At 46.2% G+C, this 19,018-nt stretch overlaps 4 pseudogenes; 1 reads left to right on the plus strand and 3 right to left on the minus strand.

Moving 5' to 3' along the window:
• Positions 1 to 19,018, minus strand: part of LOC134479151 (ornithine decarboxylase-like) — a 104,853-nt pseudogene that overhangs the window by 1,174 nt on the left and 84,661 nt on the right.
• On the minus strand, positions 101 to 2,871 carry LOC134479501 (dnaJ homolog subfamily C member 17-like; annotated as a pseudogene).
• On the plus strand, positions 2,870 to 12,729 carry LOC134479502 (ornithine decarboxylase-like; annotated as a pseudogene).
• On the minus strand, positions 16,259 to 16,983 carry LOC134479503 (dnaJ homolog subfamily C member 17-like; annotated as a pseudogene).

Raw genomic sequence — 19,018 nt, forward strand, 5'->3', positions numbered from 1 at the left:
TACCTATTATGCATATTTGGTTTTCTTTTTGTTTGTTTTTTAAAAAGTTTATTGGTGATGACTCAGAAAAGGATGTGGAGTGGGAAGGATGAAGTCCCGGCTATGTGGGCCGCACCTCATCTTCCTGCTGCAACTGGGCCAACAGCTGCTGTCGCTCAGCAGCCTGACGCATGTGCATCATGACCAGACCCTCACAGTCCCTACTGACAACACTGAGCCCTTCGACAGTCCTGGGCGGCTGGGGTCTACCATGCCCTGGGGCTGTCCCTCCAACCAGGAAACATTCAGAGGGTTGTCAGCTAGGCCCACTTCATTTCTGACTGCCAGCTCCACAGCTCTGACAGTTGCAATCTCCACTATGGTGTTGACTGCCTTCTCTCTGGAAAGTACCAAGTTGAGAACCTCCCCACACTTCTGTAAAAGCCTCAGGAGGACATCTCTGGAGTAGCCCCCTTGGGACTCATCCTCCTTCTTGCATGTCCACTTAAGTTTTACTTTGGGGGTTCCTTTGCCTTCTCTATTTTCTGTTCTTCCTCTCAGCCTCTGTCCTCGGTCCTGGGGATCTGTTCCTGGATCAGCCTTTGTTGCTCTTCCAACTGACTGGAACCCTCTTCTCGAAGTCGAGAAATCTCCTGCCCTAGTGTGGTGGTGTTCCTGCTCTCCTCCTCTTCCTCAGTACCCTGGGCCTGGGCCTCCCACTCCCTGGCCTACAGATCAAGCTTTACTTTCTCCCTGTTCTTGTCAAGTCTCTGGGTCCTCTCTGAGGCCTGCTTCCTGGCTTTCCTCTCCTTGTCATATGCAGCCCTGGCTGCAGCATCAGTCAGTACCTCCAAGGCCTGGGACAGCTGGTGGAAGAGTTCAGCTGCTCTGGGGTTATCTGGATTTTTGTCTGGGTGGCAGGAGAGCGCTTTTTGTCTCTAGGCCTTCTTCACCTCCTTCACCTTCACCTCCTAGCTTTGGAGGCAGGATTCATTTAAAGCATTAAAGCATTAGCATCAATCCCCCAAAACTGAGGACATTGTACTATTGTCTTAAGGGATGGAAATTTTGTTCTTTGAACCTTTCCTATTAACATGTTTCTCATGAACATTTGAGGATTCTAAACCTGTTTCCTATTAGTATTTGTCAATTTCATCATTTCCTTGAGCCGATGAACCAGGCACCCTGTCTAAGTAAACCAAGTATGGGACTATTGGGAGTTTAGTATCAATTCAAGTTTAGGCAAGAATTGAAAGACCACTGGAGTGGGGAAGACTCCCACTCAAATTTTGAGATGACGCAACCCCCCAAAAAACTCACGAGAAACCAGTCTTGATGTAATAAACAAGAGGTGTATTTGAGGAACCAGAGCTCTGGAGATGACACCTATCTCACACAGGAGACAGAGGAGTTGAACCCAAGCCCAATTAGGGGAAGGTTATTTATAGAGAAAATTACATAGGTAGTTGGCAACAGTCACAGAAAGCAATTTCATTGGTTTGTAACTTGGGCTCAGTTCAACTCTAGGCCACCCTGCTTCTGGGGCAAGTTGACCCTAACTCTCGTTTTTCTCAGGACTGTTGAGTCAGGCCTTATCGAGGTCAGATGGTTTGTGATGGCTATAGCCAGGCTACATCCCCAAAACATGTTTTGTTATTCTTTGCTGTGAGGTGCACTTGTCCTCACAGCAGGGTCAGTGGGGGATAGTTTAAAATCTTTATTCTTTCATTCCCCACTTCTGCTTGTGATTAGTTCTAACCTTAGAACTCAGGGCCACCTTCTACAATTTTTCCCCTAAGTTCTTCTGAGGCTTGATATAGTTGGTGCAGCATTAAAATCTGCACTGCACTAACTCTTTCTCTAATAAAGGGTGTTAACTTATTACTTTTGACATTTGGACCCTGTATTTTTAATAAGAGAATAACTGAGGGTCCTAGGAGCGTGGAAATTAGTCTCAGCTTGCCAAGCAGAACAGTACAAACTTTCTAAGCCCCCACAAGGCCGGATGGTAGCCTGGTCTCAGCCATCTCGGGGGCAAATGTAAAACCTTAGTCTTCCCAATTGGCACCTTGCTTCTGGACTTGCGCATCCAAACTTGCCCCCAGGTGAAATCTCTTTGGGACTTCTTAGGGCATACTCTGAGGATCTGTGTCAGGAATGTCCTAGCTGTCCAGCCCAGCTACCAACTTACAAAAGTCAGGGGGAGAGCAGGCCACCATGAGTATGGTGGGGCCACCTTGGAGATGGACCATATTACCTCCCCAGCCTGGGAGGAAACTTGCCAAGTCAGTTTCTGGGGGGATATGGGGATTATGAGTGCTTACAACAGAGATGGAGCTCAAGAGGATTAGCAGTCTTTTCTAACTTCTATTCATTTCTGAGAACATCTGGTGCTATCTTCAAATGGGAGGCGTGGACCCATGCAGCAATCCCATCAACCTTAACAGCAGTGGGAGTGGTTAACAGTACTAGATAGGGTCCTTTCCAGTGAGGCTCTAAATTCTCAGCCTGGTGTCCCTGGACCAGGACTGCGTCTCCCACTGGGAACTGGTAAGGCATCCTGGACCTCCTGTGTTGTAGGCATCCTTCACTTGGCTCCAAATTCCACTTGGGACTGTTTCTAAAGCCTTTAAATGAGCAAACAGGGTTTTAGGAAAGACCTCAGGGTAGGGGGCCCCGCCCGATTCAGTGAGGTGGAGGGGGAGCTCCCGTACATAATCTCATAAGGTGTTAGGCCAAGAGGGTCAGGAGTGTTCCATACTCGGAACAAAGCAAAAGGAAGGACAGTCCAGTCTCCCCCGCCAGTCTCTAAGGCCAATTTTGTCAAGGCCCCTTTATAGTTCTATTTATCTTTTTTACCTGCCCTGAACTCTGTAGTCTCTTCAGGGACATGGGTAAGGCTGAATCCAGAAGGGGCATTTTTTGCTCTGAAGAGAGCAAGAGGAAAGGAGTGCCACCCAGTCTGCGACAGTCTCCGTGGTCAATTTGGTCAGGGTCTCTTTTAGAATTTTATTTATTCTCTCTACCTGTCCTGAACTTTGAGGTCTGTAGATGTAATATAATTTTTTTAATCGACCTCTGAATACCTGGCTACACCCTGGCTTGCCTTGACAACGAAAGCAGGGCCGTGGTCTGACCAATTACCTTAGGCACTCCAAACAGGGGGAAGATTTCTTCCAGTATTTTCTTGATGACTACCAAGGCCATCTCTTGCTTGGTGGGGAAAGCTTCTACCTTTTCCTAAAAAGGTATCGATAAGCACTAGGAAACATTTGTAACCATATTTTCCTGGTTTTATCTCTGTGAAGTCCACTTCTCAGTAGGATTCAGGCCGTTCCCCATGGAGCCTCCTGCCAGAGTCAACTTTCCTGAAAACAGTTACCTTTTGGCTGGGTATACATCAGTGTACTATCTGTTCCAAGAGATGCTTGAGACCTGTGACATAATATTTAGTTTTTGAAAATGTCTGGATGAGTTTGCTTACCCCTAAATGAGTCCATTGATGCATTTGTTTTATCATGGCCTCTCCCTGTATTTTGTAGCAGGATCTTCTTTCCCGTTTACGTGTACCAGAGTCTCTTCCTCGGCCTGGCTGGGTCATGGAGGGCCCTTAACAGAGCCAGAAGCTCTTTTTTTCTTGCCCTCAGATGTCAGCAGGCCCCTCTGCTGATAGACTGTAGCAAAGGCATACCTGTTGTCCACATAGATGTTAAGTCTCTTTCTCAGCTCAAGGGCTTTGGTGAGGGGAGCGAGCTCTACCCTCTGAGTAGAGGTGCCTTTTGGTAGGGCCTGAGCCCATATGACTCTGTTTCCATCTACCACTGCTGTCCCAGCCCATCTTTTTCCTTCTCTAAGAAGCTGCTCCCATCTATGAACCAGATGGCATCTACCCCCTCTGTGGCTGGTCAGTCAGATCTTTATGCCACCCCTGTGCTTTAGTGAGCACCTGCTGACATTCATGAAGTGGGTGTCTAGTTTGAGGTCTGGGAGCAGGGTTGTAGGATTCAGACTCGTAGGGGCAGTCTGGGATCAGAAGGAACAAGTGGGATACCCGGCCCACGCCAAGGTCCACTGTTCTTCGAGAAGTCCATGAGTATTATTTGTTGCCCGTAGTCCTCTGTACTCAAGGTCTTTTGCTGGACACAAGCCCATTTGGGCATAGGAGCACAGAATGTTGGGCCCCCGTATTCATTCACAAAACAACTGGGCGGGCTTCCCTTCTGTCTTTGTGCATAGCCAGCACTCTAGGACCAAGAGGCTTGCCTTCCGGGCTGCTGGAAAGGCCCCTCTGGTTTTTCCTGGGGCGGTCCCTGACCCAGTGTCCTTTTTCTTTGCATTGGCACACTGACCTTTAGCCAGGAATTCTCTTCTGTTGCCAGGTACTGTCTTCCTAGGTTCCCTAACTACTGTGGCCAGTATATGTTCCTCTCCAGTCTTTTATCTCTCTTTAGCTCTCTAACTTCCTCTTCTTTTTGTCTCTTTTCTTCCCTAGCTTCCTGCTCTTTTTACCTTTCTTCCTCTTTCTCTTCCTCAGTCTCTCTGCTGTCCACTTATGTGCACATACCCTGAACCACACTTCAACTTTCCTTTCTCTGCACTTACACTAACTCTCAGCAACTTAGCTTAACTCTTCAAATTTCTGTACCTTTTTCTTTATATCTTTTTCTCAGCTTAGCCAGATTGGTGGGGCGCTTTCCAGCCCCTCGGGGACCCACCCTTGGAGCCTGGCGGTAGACCTGGAGCACTCCCTACCTTCAGGGGTATTGAAGTCAGTCAGGAGTGAGGGTCTTCCATCCATGTCTGGAACATTTATTTTCTGGCCTCTAGTAGGATTCTGTCTTTCCTCGGTGGTAAAGAAGATCTATAACAGTTACTAATAAGCATCTCATGTGGGATGGTGAGAAAACAAGAGGAGAATCTAGAGAATAGAGGTCCACTGAAGAGGACAAATAGCATTTAGTCACACAGCTAAACCAGGAGGCCTTTTGGGGACAAAAGGCCATTGTAAAAATAAGCACAAGCTTCGTGTCTGTGAAGCAGAAAGGTGAGCAGAGAGGCAACTGATATGTTACCGACTATCTCTCTGGACTTAGCGTTTTCCTCAAGGAGTCTCTCTTCAGTGTCATCTTCGTGGCTTTACCTCTCAAGAGAACCAGCCTCCAAATGACACTAGGCTTCTAGTAAGAACTAATAACAAAAGGATGGAGAGATGGTTAGGACCTGGGTGTTAGATGCCAAGTGGCTGACATAAGAATTGTAACTGGTTCACCTGGGACTTTCAGGACCTCAGTAGCAGCCCTTTACCAAACTGTCGCACTAGGTTAAAGGCCCATGGAAAAGAAAAGATTAATCCTGACCTTGGCCACAGCCAAAGCCTGAATTCTAAATTTTGACGGGAAAAACAAAGTTCTTCACAGTTAGTTGTAGATTCTTTCTGAAACTATTTTAGGGGCTTCCCTGCCCCCCATCCTGGGGCATTTTGACCACAGGGGCAGGAACTTGCTGATGAGGGGTTAGGAACAAAGACACTGTCCATGTAGACAGACCATTCTCTTAGAATAGGGCCAGTGGATAAGGGAAGGCAGGCAGGCTCTCTCAAAGAAAGTTCTCTTAATGCACTCTTTTTGTTGTCAAAGCATCAGCCCTGGCCAACTGACCCTTAACCTTGAAACTCTTCCCCCCCCCCCGCCCCCCACTGACTCAGGCCCCTGCCCATGCACAGCCTGCAGCTTGCTTGCCCATGCACCTGCCACCCTCAGCCCCACACTTCCCTACTCTGAGCTGTCCCTTCCTTAGAAGCTGTGAATGTTTAAACAACAGGGAGAATTTTTCTTCAGGACCTAAGGTAAAACTTTCAGGTTCTGATAATTCCTACTTCAGACAGGGTCACTCGCTAACCTGGAGTCCTTCATACACAACTGTTAACAGCAGCTAGACTGGACAAGGGGAGCAAAGGGAGGGGCATCTCCCCTTGGGAAGGAGGTTCAAGAGAGAAAGATAAAACTCCCTGGCAGAAAACCATTTTTCTCAAGCACATTATTTTTAACTTCTAGGTTAAGCACCAAGAGGACCAAGTGAAACTCTTTGACGAACAAAGTAAATAGTTCTGTGATTAAGTTTCCAGTTATAAAGATCAGAGGAGGAGAAAGTCCAATATGGAAGGGGCTGCATCCCATTGCCTGGACCAGGGGGAGGTCTGGAAGCCCGCAAGGGAAAAACAAGAATTGGGCCAGTAGAGGAGTCAGGGGTGAGTGCTCACCAACTTCCCGTCCCCTGGGCTGGACCTCCAGAGGGGCAGAGGATTCAGGAGGTTGGGCACCATAAGTGCCCAAAGGTATGGCTACTGTTGAGTCAGGCTCTGTGTGGCTCTGAGCCCTGCAGCTTCGGGTACCTGTAGCCGGACACCCACTCCCTGATTCTTCTTCCTGTGGAGCAGAAGTCAGAAGGCTGCTGGGGAGGAAATGGGGCATAAATACGGGAACGGAGCTGGCCATTCAGGAGGCTCCTCAACCTCAGGATAGATCTTAGGAGGAGCAGAGGGTACTGAGGATTTTGAACCGGGTTTTGCCAGACCTAAATGTAAGGTTGCTGGTCCGGGTTTGCTCCCAGTTTTTCCTGAAAAACAATAGCTTTAACATAAAGAATCATAGTCATGTCAAAAGAGCCCTCAGGGGGCCAGCCCACACTGAAAGTTGGCCACTCAGAGGTGCACAAAGTCTGCCACTTTCCCTTCTTAACTTCAACTGCCATATTATGTGCTCTGTCCCTAACTTATCCAATGATCTAACATCAGGCTTACGGGAGTCATTACTGTCTGTCCTATCATCACAAAAAAACACTAAACAGACAAACAACAGACAACACAAAGAAACCACACTATCCAGACAACAACTGCCGTGCCTAGTCCGCAGGCATCAGCCAAAAGCAGTTTCAGACGAAGAGGTCTTTGAAGTTTCTCTTCCAAGAGGAACACACTATCCTCTTCTACCCAATAGGAGACCACCAGGCGTCCCTGGCTCTCCTGTTGCCCTGAAGCATCCCTCAGGGTGCATCTTGTGGTCCTCCCGACATGTCTGTCGACCACATCTTCTGAGCTTTACAGCTCCGGAAAGTGGCCCCAAAACCAGAGCCCTTTTCAGGTACTAACCAGAACCAGAACAGAGACAGACACAGACAGCAGGTGCACATTCAGACACAATTGGGGACCCCCTTACCTCCAAGAAGGTCTTTGGAGTTGTGGATGGTTGCGAGATCCCGGACTTTTGGCCTGATTCTGTGTGAATATACACACAGACAGGGCACACACCTACACCTGCTCTCAGTTACTCTCCAGGAATGAGTATTTTTTTTTATTAACTTGAGTATTTCTTATATACATTTCGAGTGTTATTCCCTTTCCCGGTTTCCGGGGAAACATCCCCCTCCCCCCTCCCCTTCCTTATGGGTGTTCCCCTACCAACCCTCCCCCCATTGCCGCCCTCCCCCCCACAGTCTAGTTCACTGGGGGTTCAGTCTTAGCAGGACCCAGGGCTTCCCCTTCCACTGGTGCTCTTACTAGGATATTCCTTGCTACCTATGAGGTCAGAGTCCAGGGTCAGTCCATGTATAATCTTTAGGTAGTGGCTTAGTCCCTGGAAGCTCTGGTTGGTTGGCATTGTTGTACATATGGGGTCTCGAGCTCCTTCAAGCTCTTCCAGTTCTTTCTCTGATTCCTTCAACAGGGGTCCTATTCTCAGTTCAGTGGTTTGCTGCTGGCATTCGCCTCTGTATTTGCTGTATTCTGGCTGTGTCTCTCAGGAGCGATCTACATCCGGCTCCTGTCAGTCTGCACTTCTTTGCTTCATCCATCTTGTCTAATTGGGTGGCTGTATATGTATGGGCCACATGTGGGGCAGGCTCTGAATGGGTGTTCCTTCAGTCTCTGTTTTAATCTTTGCCTCTACCTTCCCTGCCAAGAGTATTCTTTTTCCTCATTTACAGAAGGAGTGAAGCATTCACATTTTGATCATCTGTCTTGAGTTTCGTTTGTTCTAGGGATCTAGGGTAATTCAAGCATTTGGGCTAATAGCCACTTATCAATGAGTGCATACCATGTATGTCTTTCTGTGATTGGGTTAGCTCACTCAGGATGATATTTTCCAGTTCCAACCATTTGCCTACGAATTTCATAAACTCGTTGTTTTTGATAGCTGAGTAATATTCCATTGTGTAGATGTACCACATTTTCTATATCCATTCCTCTGTTGAAGGGCATATGGGTTATTTCCAGTTTCTGGCTATTATAAATAAGGCTGCGATGAACATAGTGGAGCACGTGTCTCTTTTATATGTTGAGGCACCTTTGGGTATATGCCCAAGAGAGGTATAGCTGGATCCTCAGGCAGTTCAATGTCCAGTTTTCTGAGGAACCTCCAGATTGATTTCCAGAATGGTTTTACCAGTCTGCAATCCCACCAACAATGGAGGAGTGTTCCTCTTTCTCCACATCCTCGCCAGCATCTGCTGTCACCTGAGTTTTTGATCTTAGCCATTCTCACTGGTGTGAGGTGAAATCTCAGGGTTGTTTTGATTTGCATTTCCCTTATGACTAAAGATGTTGAACATTTCTTTAGTTGTTTCTCAGCCATTCGGCATTCCTCAGCTGTGAATTCTTTGTTTAGCTCTGAACCCCATTTTTTAATAGGGTTATTTGTTTCCCTGCGGTCTAACTTCTTGAGTTCTTTGTATATTTTGGATATAAGGCCTCTATCTGTTGTAGGATTGGTAAAGATCTTTTCCCAATCTGTTGGTTGGCATTTTGTCCTAACCACAGTGTCCTTTGCCTTACAGAAGCTTTGCAGTTTTATGAGATCCCATTTGTCGATTCTTGATCTTAGAGCATAAGCCATTGGTGTTTTGTTCAGGAAATTTTTTCCAGTGCCCATGTGTTCCAGATGCTTCCCTAGTCTTTCTTCTATTAGTTTGAGTGTGTCTGGTTTGATGTGGAGGTCCTTGATCCACTTGGACTTAAGCTTTGTACAGGGTGATAAGCATGGATCGATCTGCATTCTTCTACATGTTGACCCAGGAATGAGTATTGTAAACTAATTATTGCCTTGGTTTTACTGCCCTTACGTTTATATTTTACTTTTTGAATCATGTCAAGCCAATTCATTTGCTTTGAATTTCAATATTTGAGAACTTTTCAGAAGTGATTGACCAGGAACAGACATGGCTATCCAGCCCAGAGTATTCGCATGCTCTTTATTTTAAACAGTCATCTGGATCATTTTTCTAATGTTCTGTAATAAATGTGCTTCATATAAAAAAGTTGATACCTCTGGAATTGGTAGTCCTCCCTAACATATAATTATGGTAATGATACAAAACAATGGATTCTTTAAAATGCTTCAAAATCTGGCATTTCTATCAGTTGCCAGGTCAGCTCACTGTCAGGAATAGCATCAGTAGCAGGCACGTACTGCAGAGACGCTAGGAAGGGTGCATGCGTTTCTGCAGGCCTGAGACAATCTTGTGGGAGTGCACTCACTCACACATCACCCTTTGTGCCTGTGCTGCCTCCTGCTCTTCCCAGCCCCTTGTCTCCCTGAGGCATTGGGCACCTGGTAGTGAAAGAATGGGGAGCAGGGCAGGGCAGCTCCTTCCCTTCCAGTCTGTTTCTTTCCCCTTTTCATCATGGGGTACATCCCCAGTCTCATTCACCAAGCCTGAACCTCGTTCTTTGGGTGCCACCTGTAGGCATAAATGTTTTGAAACCTCCTCTTAAGCGCTCCTCTAGCCCACCACAGAGCAGATGCAGTGGCAGAGAACAGTTATTAGGATGTGGGGAAGTGGACCTGCTCATCAGTAGTTCTCCGGATTGAGTACCATCTCCCTGGGCAGCTGTTCGGTCCTAGAGCAAACACCAAACAGGACTCAGCAGCTGCAGACCAGACCTCTAGGCAGGCAGAAAACAGGCTCGAACCAGTAGGCACAGTACACTACTGTCAGCAAGTAGACACCAGGCAGCTGTACTTCAATCCTAAAGAAACCACCAGGCTGGCCACCGACCCGAGGTTAGGCCACAGAGGTGACAAGCTGCTGCAGGACCCTCACAAGCAGTTCTTGGGAGAGCTTCTCTCCATGGCAGCTTTATCACAGGTTGAGCTCAACCACGCTATGTAATGTGGAGAAATACATGCAGTATCTTTACTGAGGATTGGAGAGGTGGAGCAAACCAATGCTCAGGGCTCATCTCCCAGTCTGAGGGGTCAGATTTATACTCCTTCATCAAGTGTCCTCTCACTGTCTTCTACAGCCAAACATTCTTTCACCAGTGTCTGCATCAGGACAACTTTGACATGTTTGCTTTAGCAAGACATCCTTCACAGGTGTGCCGCAGAAATCATTTGGCAAAATTAACTTCCCAAATAACTAGAGGTTTCCATTTCATATCCCCCTTTCCCTTGAAGAATTGTCCTTTTCCAAACTTTAGCAATCTAAAAAATGAAAATTATTGTAAAAACATCACATTTTCAATAAATGTCATAGGTAGGCTTTAGTCAAACAATTAAAACGTTTCTATATGCAATATTCAAAACAATATAAATTTGAGTTTATGTTAGAATTATTGTATATTGAAAGAAATTTAAATCAATATTCAGTGATTAAACACAAATGTTACATTCCTCTCAGTAGAAAATTACTGAACAAAAATTCCTGAAATTTCTAGCATACGGTAATTCCAAAAAAAGACTTTAGATGTCTGTCAATCTCTGATCATAATCAGTAACAGCCTTCCAGCCTAGATAACAATTATACCACATCAAATGACCCAACCTGTCCACCCCACCTTGAGGGACTAGGGCAACAAACTTCATAAAACTGCTGCCTGTTGAATTGGGGTGAACAATTCCTGCATGGGTCCCAAAGGGGGCAAGGGTTAGTTTGAGAAAAGGTAGCTGTAGCATTTGTTGCCCAACCAGTTCTGGTTTCTGTCCTAGCCCTTTTGAGGTTTATTTGTATGCACAGTTAGGAGAAATCAGTAACTGAGACAGTCTGTGAATCACCTGGGCTTTTTACTTTGTGAAGACCCTGTCTCAGGTGAAAACAGGTTTTCCCTACTCAGAGAAAATGTTTATAAGGTTCTGTTGGTAGCCATGTTTTTCCTTCTCTGTAGATACATAAGCATAGCCACATACCCTTAATATTATTGCAGGTTTCCATACTAACGTTGTTTCATTTTCGCCAACATTAACACCGCTGAGGGTCAGAACCTGCAGACATCACCAAGAGCCACCCTAGCCAGAAGCTTGGTGCCACCTTGAATCAGCTTCTGCAAATGGCCAGATGATCCTCAGGGTTTGGTGTTGTCCTCAACACTGGTCTGACCAGCTGAGGCCCAGTGTTTTTTCTGTAGGCATATCAAGGACCATGAGCATGTTTACTAAGGAAAAGCTCGATTGTTATATCCTCAGTGAAGGCTTTACTGCCCAGGACATTCTACACCAATTGAGAGGAGGAGGAGGAGGAGGAGGAGGAGGAGGAGGAGGAGCAGGAGCAGGAGGAGCAGGAGGAGCAGGAGCAGGAGCAGGAACAGCAGGAGGAAAAGAAGAAGAATTAGAAGAGTTAGAAGAATTAGAAGAGTTAGAAGAAGAAGAAGAGTTAGAAGAAGAAGAAGAAGAAGAAGAAGAAGAAGAAGAAGAAGAAGAAGAAGAAGAAGAAGACGTAGAAGAAGAAGACATAGAAGACAACGAGGAAGATGATGAAGAAGAAGAAGACGATGTAGAAGAAGAAGAAGAAGAGGAGGAGGAGGAGGAAGAGGAGGAGCAAGAGGAGGAGGAGGAGGTGGAGGAAGAAGAAGAAGAAGAAGAGGAAGAAGAAGTTTCTTCCCCTGACAATAAAGATGCTTTCTATATTGCAGACCTCAAAGACATTCTAAAGCAGCATCTGACATGACTAAAAGCTCTTACCCTGTTACTCCCTCACAGACAGGTAAAATGACAGCTGAACTCTAGCTGGAAATTCTACAGGATTTGACTGTGCAAGCAAGACTGAAATACAATTGGTGTACAAGATTGGGGTGGCTCCAGAGCATTACCTATGCAAATCCTTGTAAACAAGTGTCTCAAATCAAGTATGCCACCAGTAATGGAGTCCACATTAGGACTTTTGACAGTGAAATAGAATTGATGCTAGTCACCAGAGCACAGACAAAGGCAAAGTTGGTTTTGCAGTTGGACATTGACACTTCCAAAGCATTTTGTCCCCTCAATGTTAAATTTGGTTCTCACTCAAAACCAGCACGCTTCTCATGGAAAAGGCAAAGGAGATAAAGAGTGACATCATTGGCCTCAGCTTCCATGCGGGCAGTGGATGTACTGCCCCTGAGACCTTCTTGCAGGCACTGACAGATGCCAGTTGTGTCGTTGCCATGGGCACAAAAGTTGTTGTCAGCATGTATCTGCTTGATATTGGTGGTGGCTCTCCTGTATCAGAAGATACAACATGTAATTTTAAGCACTACGAAATTTTGAGAACATGGGTGCATCCACCATTGCTCCTGCTTCTACTTTCAATGGACTCCAGAGGACAAACATCTATTCTTTACTCTCACCGCCAATGTGGTTACTCATGCAGGAGATACAGAGCCATGGCTTCCCTCCAGAGGTGGATGAGCAGGATGTTGGCTCTTTTCCCATTTCTTGCCTCCAGGAGAGCAGGAAGGACCCTCACCCTACAGCCTGTGCCTCTGCTACTCTCAATGTGTAGATGCCATCCTTGTAGCTCTTTCCTGCCTGTTTAGTTTGAATTCAGGCATTTGGGAGATCATTTAACTGATTTACTGCCGGTTTGGAATCTCTTTGTGTTGTTGCCTGCACCAACAGTGTGTGAATATTGGGCTTAGGTCTGGGGGTTTGAAATAAATCAAGTACACAGGTCATCCGTTTTCAGCGAGTGCCTCCAAGGCTTTACTGAGATCTCCTTATATACCCAAGGCAAAAGCCTTGGAAAACAATGAGGCAGGTGAAAACCCCCAACCAGGAAAACAGGAAAAGTCTATTTGGAGAAAGTTCCGGCCCAATCAGGGGCATAAACAACTTCTTAACAACAACAAGCAGGAAGGCTCAGTGGGGACGAAGGGTGCCATGGAGAATCCCAGCCCCAAATCAGGGGCTAAGAGCAGCTCCCAGAGCAGCTCCCAAGGGTGTAAACAATTTCTTGCTATGGCAGGCTAAAAGGCTCAGCAAGGGGGGAGGGAAACACCAAGGTAGGGCCCAACATCTTTGTAAGAGTAGAGTTGGCACCAATGCATTATGGAAAGCTAGGAAATGGGGTCACACTTAAATGTTTAAAGTTTCCATAGGAACACAGTGTTTTATATGGACTTTTATTTACTTTTCAGACATGATACGATTGAGTGCCCCCCAGCTGCTGAGCAAGCATTTGTAGCTTGTACATTGGCAGAATGCACCAAAAGCTTATGTTGTGACCTGTTGTTGTAAAAATATAAAAAATTAAAAAAAAAGTACAAGGCTGTCTTTTATCCTGCTAGATCCGGCACCGTGGTGCCCCAAGAAATCTGCTAGATATCCTGGGAGAAACACATCCCAACTCTGTGGTGGCCTAGACCAGCCGCCCCACATTCTATTACACTTAAATCTACACCTGAAAGACCACACAACACAATAACCTTTGACCCAATTGGTCTGTTATCATTGTCCATCGAAACATACAAAGCCCAGTACCATCCATCCCATAAGAACATTAATAACAACCTGTAAACACACAGAGCAGAATCTTGAAGTCACCTGCCATGGCTTCTCTCCCTCTCTCTCCTTGCTCCTCTCTCTCCTTTCCATCCCAGTCTCCACCTCTTCCTTCAAACTTTTCTCCCGCCTCTCCTTCCATCTCACCCAATGACAGGCCTCCTTCTATCCTGTCCCTGACTCTCACCTGTATTTTACAAATTCAATGGAGATAAGGTTCTGGTGAAGTCACCTGAATCCTGAGTTCTTGACTGTCCTTGAAGAAGTGGAATTAGCATCAAAATAAAGATAACTCCAGGGCAAACCACAACAGAGATAATTTTGAAAATAAAGAATCTTGGAAAAAACCCCTGAGAGTTAACAATGCATTATTTATTCTGTCCTTGGATTGTTTTTTTTTTATGTGTTTGTTTGTTTGTTTGTCCATTTTTACTTTCTTTTTTTATTTAATGGGCATCTCTTTTGATGGTACAATTGACTCTTTCTAGAATAACTTGTCCCATGGGATTATATGGTATGTTGTAACAGGTTTTATATTCTTATATGCTAGGAATTGTTGCACCTTATTGGATAAGATCTTGTAGTGGCTATTCCTGATTGTTAACTTGATTATATCTGGAATGAACTAAAATCCAGAACTGGAAGGCTCACCTTTGATCCTGATCTTGAGGCTGGGAGATACAAGTCTCTGGCCTGGATCTTGCTATGGAGATCTGCAGGCAAAGTGGCTATGAATCCCAGGAACTTAAGGCAAAGAGATCTCTGAATCAAAGGTCAACTGGGACAAAGCAAGTCCCAGAGCCATGGGAGGTGGTACACACCTTTAATCTGGGACGGACCTTTAATCCGGTACACACCTTTAATCTGGGACACACCTCCTGCTGGAGACCTACATAAGGACACTGGAAGGAGCAAAGAGTCTGTCTCTTGTTGCCTGCCTGCCTCCTGGGAGGAAGCCATTGCTAGATCCTTGGACTTCCATTCACAGCTGCTGCTGCTGATCGTTGTTGGTGAGTTGGACTACAGACTGTAAGTCATCAAACAGTTCTCTTACTGTGTAGAGACTACCAATAAGTTCTGTGACTCTAGAGAAACCTCATTAAGTCAATATGTGAGAGCATCTTCACTTTTAATTTGTGCAGGCATCTCCGTAATTGCAGAACATTGAGATCTGCAGGGGCTAGAAACTAGGATAGAGGAAGGGGGCGAGATCACCATGGCAGGGAAGAAGAGCAGACACATACAGGCCTGCCTCGGTCTACTTGCCTAGTCATTGTTTGTTGGCTCTTTGTTGATCAATCAAAAACCATCTGGGGATGAAGATCTTTAGCATTTGGACACTCTGATTCCCATTTTTGGAGGCAGGATTCATTTAAAGCATTAGCATCAATCCCCCAAAACTTAGGACATTGTATTATTTGTCTTGTTAAGGGATGGAAGTTTTGTTCTTTAAACCTTTCCCATAAACATGTCTCTCAAGAAAATTAGAGGATTCTAAACCTGTTTCCTATTAGTAATTTGTCCATTTCATCATTTCCTTGAGCCAATGAACCAGGCACCCTGTATAAGTAAACCAAGTATGGGACTCCTGGGAGTTGTAGTATCAATTCAAGTTTAGGCTAGAATTCTCCAAAGAGTTCTTACAGATGGATCTCTACACGCTGCTGGGCTTTAGAATGTCTTTGAGATCTGCAATACAGAAAGCATCTTTATTGTCAGGGGAAGAAACAACTTTCTTCTTCTTTTTCTTCTTCTTCCTCTTCTTCTTCTTCTTCTTCTTCTTCTTCTTCTTCTTCTTCTTCTTCTTCTTCTTCTTCTTCTTCTTCTTCTTCTTCTTCTTCTCCTCCTCCTCCTCCTCCTCCTCCTCCTCCTCCTCCTCCTCCTCCTTCTTCTTCTCCTTCTTCTTCTCCTTCTTCTTCTCCTCCTCCTCCTCCTTCTTTTTCCTCCTCCTCCTCCTCCTCCTCCTCCTCCTCCTCCTCCTCCTCCCCCTCCTCCTTCTCCTGCTCCTTTTCCTCCTCCTGCTCCTTCTCCTTCTCCACCTCCTCCTTCTTTCTTCTTCTTGGTGTAGAATATCCTTGGCAGTAAAGCCTTCATTGAGGATATAGCAATCAAGCTTTTCCCTAGTAAAGCTGCTCACGGTTCTTGATATGCCTACAGAGAAAAAGCACTGGGCCACAGCTGGTCAGACCAGTGGTGAGGACATCACCAAACTCTGAGGATCATCTGGCCATTTGCAGAAGCTGATTCAAGGTGGCACCAAGTTTCTGGCTAGGGTGGCTGTTGGTGATGTCTGCAGGTTCTTACCCTCAGTGTTCTTAATGTTGGTGAAAATGAAATGACTTTAGTATGGAAACCTGCAAAAATATTAAGGGGATGTGGCTATGCTTATGTATCTACAGAGAAGGAAAAACAAGGCTACCAACAGAACCTTATAAACATTTTCTCTGAGTACGGAAAACCTGCAGACATCACCAACAGCCACCCTAGCCCATTACCAAGCAGCTGGTCTTTAGTAACAGTTTTTCCACTTGTTAATCACAAGGGCTGGTTCTGACTTCACTTCTGACGGCCAGCTCCGCAGCTCTGACAGTTGCATACCCCACTATGCCTTGCCTGCCTTCTTTCTGGAAAGTACCAATTAAGAACCTCCTTATACTTGTGTAAAAGCCTCAGGAGGACATCTCAGGAGTAAGCCCCCTTGGGACTCATCCTCCTTCTTGCATGTCCACTTAAGCTTTACTTTGGGGGTTCCTTTGCCTTCTCTATTTTCTGTTCTTCCTCTCAGCCTCTGTTCTCGGTCCTGGCGGGTCTGCTCCTGGATCAGCCTTTGTTGCTCTTCCAACTGACGGGAACCCTCTTCTCGAAATCGAGCAATCTCCTGTTCTAGTGTGGTGGTGCTCCTGCTCTCCTCCTCTTCCTCAGTACCCTGGGCCTGGGCCTGCCACTCCCTGGCCTCCTGGTCGAGCTTCAGTTTCTTCCTGTTCTCCTCAAGTCTCTGGGTCCTTTCTGTGGCCCGCTTCCTGGCTTTCCTTTCCTTGTCATAAGCAGCCCTGGCTGCAGCATCAGTCAGAACCTCCAAGGCCTGGGACAGCAGGTGGAAGAGTTCAGCTGCTCTGGGGTTATCTGGATTTTTGTCTGGGTGGCAGGAGAGTGCTTTTTGTCTATAGGCCTTCTTCACCTCTGTGTTTGCCACCTTCTCTTCGACACCCAGCAGTGTGTACAGATCCATCTGTAAGAGCTCTTTGGTCACCGTCATGATTCTACCCTAAACCTGCATTGATACAACTCCCAGGAGCCCTGTACATGATTTTCTTATACAGGGTACTTGGTTCATTGTCTCAAGGAAATCATAGTGGTTGGGTGTGTTCTGTCCAGACATGGGCCAAGATTTGAAAAGCTAACATGAGTTCTGAATCACAGGATTGAACCAGGAACTCTCACATTGGTGCCACGACTCAGATGCACCTCGTGAGGATTTTGATATTCCCGAGCCCATGTGGCCTGGCACCCCTGCCCCACTGCCACCGAACTCTGGAGCAGAGGATAGGCCTTCCTCACCACATGTCTGTTGTCTGTAGTTAGGACCATCCTGGGCTACCCTGGGCTTGTGGCAGGGAGCCTTTGTAAAGATGGATGGAACTGTGCATTCCCAGGACAAAGTCACATTGCCCTAGAATTGCAGTGCAAGCCTCTTGTGCGCACATGACCCGAGATTGCTACTGAGGGTCCTGATGTTGAGCACTGCCTTTACACCTGCTGCCACTTCTGTGTGCATCACGGAGATTAAATCACCGCTGCTGTCTCACCAGCTAAGCCATCAGACCACCAACACCTTAGATCCTGATCTTGAGGCTGGGAGATATAGGTTTCTGGCCTGGATTTTGGTATGAAGATCTTGAGGCAAAGTGACTATGAATCCCAGGAGCTTAAGGCAAAGAGATCTGAGTTCAAGGTCACCTGGGACAAAGCAAGCCCCAGAGCCAGGTGTGGTGGTACACACCTTTAATCTGGGACATACCTTCTGCTGGAGACTTACATAAGGACATTTTCGGAAGGAAAGAGTCTGTCCTTTGTTGCCTGCCTGCCTCCTGGGAGGAAGCCAGTGCTAGATCCTAGATTCACAGCTGCTGCTGCTGATCATTGTTGGGGAGTTAGACTACAGACTGTAAGTCATTAACCAATTCTCTTAGTATGTAGAGACTACCAATAAGTTCTGTGACTCTAGAAAAACCTCACTAAGACAATATGTGAGAGCATTTTCACTTTTAATTTGTGCAGGCATCTCCATAATTGCAGAACTTTGAGATATGCAGGGGCTAGGAACTAGGACAGAAGAAGGGGGGGGGAGATCACCATGGCAGGGAAGAAGAGCAGACACATACAGTCCTGCCTCAGTCTACCTGCCTAGTCATTGCCTGTTGGCTCTTTGTTGATCAATCAAAAACCTTTCAGGGTTGAGGATCTTTAGCATTTGGACACTCAGATTCCCAATTTGAGGAGCAGGATTGATTCATTTAAAGAACTAGCCCCAATCACCCAAAACGTAGGACCTTGTATTATTTGTCTTGTTAAGTGTCACGCCCACTTCGGGCAGCAAGGAAGATGCAACACTGTCGGATTCTTCTCAACAGCCTTTATTTCAGGAACACCTCATTGTTGATACGGGGGACCCCGAGCAACAAAGGCACTAGCCTTATATGCAAAACAGACTATGGCTGTATATTTGTCCTCTAGGGATTGGTGGAGCATGAAATACCTTATTAGCAGGAATATCACCCTGGCCTTGTAGATGCGGGAGGTATGCCAACACATGCACTATACGGTTGTTTACCACAAACAACCACCGGATGTCAGCACCATCTTTTTATCTGTTATGTGCGACTCCCTACAACTCCCCCATTTTTGTTTTATAAAAAAAACATTAGATAGAAGTAGTGGTCTGAGAGAGATCAGACATGCCTCACAGAGTGCCCAGCTCGGCCATGGCGAGCCACTCTTGCAGTTAGGACTGCACCCCAATGGCGAGAAATGAACTTATGCTGTAACACACCGTTCTGGGCTATACGTGTGTGTTTATTGGGGGAGAAACTGGGCAGAGGAGCATTTGACCAGCTTGTATGTTTAAACGGGGTGTAGCCACCTCTGTCTATGACTTGTCTAGATCAGGGTGTCACATCAATATTGCCATTGCTCCTGTCTTAGGTCGTACCTCTAGGAGACCTGGCCTTGCCCGTCATTGGGTTACCCTATTGCCAACAGGCCCCGTGTCTTAGGTTGGTCCAAGCCCGAGG

This window comes from Rattus norvegicus, chromosome 6 (genome assembly GCF_036323735.1).
Source record: "Rattus norvegicus strain BN/NHsdMcwi chromosome 6, GRCr8, whole genome shotgun sequence".
In the NCBI taxonomy this organism is placed as follows: domain Eukaryota; kingdom Metazoa; phylum Chordata; class Mammalia; order Rodentia; family Muridae; genus Rattus; species Rattus norvegicus.